Source organism: Octopus bimaculoides, chromosome 15 (genome assembly GCF_001194135.2).
Source record: "Octopus bimaculoides isolate UCB-OBI-ISO-001 chromosome 15, ASM119413v2, whole genome shotgun sequence".
NCBI classification, from domain to species: domain Eukaryota; kingdom Metazoa; phylum Mollusca; class Cephalopoda; order Octopoda; family Octopodidae; genus Octopus; species Octopus bimaculoides.
In genome coordinates, this window is record NC_068995.1 from 19072732 (window position 1) to 19073445 (window position 714).

A 714-nucleotide genomic window follows, 5' to 3' on the forward strand; every position below is an offset into this window, starting at 1 on the left:
ATAAGTATGTATGTATATATATGTCTGTATAATGTTGGTACTTGCATATACATGTATATTTTATCTGTGTATACATGTATAAACCTATATGTATGTGTGTGTGTGTGTATGTATACGTATATATATATTTATGGAATCTATTCGCAGCATAAGAGATACAGTACCGAGAAGTATAGAAGTTCAATAATTAGTCGAAATATTGTTCAACACACCGTTTTATATATATATATATATATATATCCAGAGAGAGAAAGAAAGACATAAATATAGATAGATTGATAGATAGATAGATATGTATATATGTATGTATACATATTTCTGAAGCTATACTATATAATAAAAGAATATTTTTTAGACAATTTTTCCATAAATTATTAAGCATTTACTTTTATTGGGCACTAAAAGAAGATTGTATACTGGTTTCTGTACGGAACATTAAGCTGATTCAGCCGTGAATTCATGATACTTTAAAAGATTTGTATTGTTTACGGGATGATTTGGTGTTAGTAAGTATAGAGGGAGAGATAGGTGCTATCTGTATGAATAGATGGTTGGAAAACGCCAAATGTATTACTATAGTTCAAAGAATTACCTTTACAGAACTACCGATCTGATTAGTACGAATCTGTGCTATAGACGTACGTACCTACTGAATACTACTACGCACACACCACCGAGCGCACGTACACAAATATATATATATATATATATATA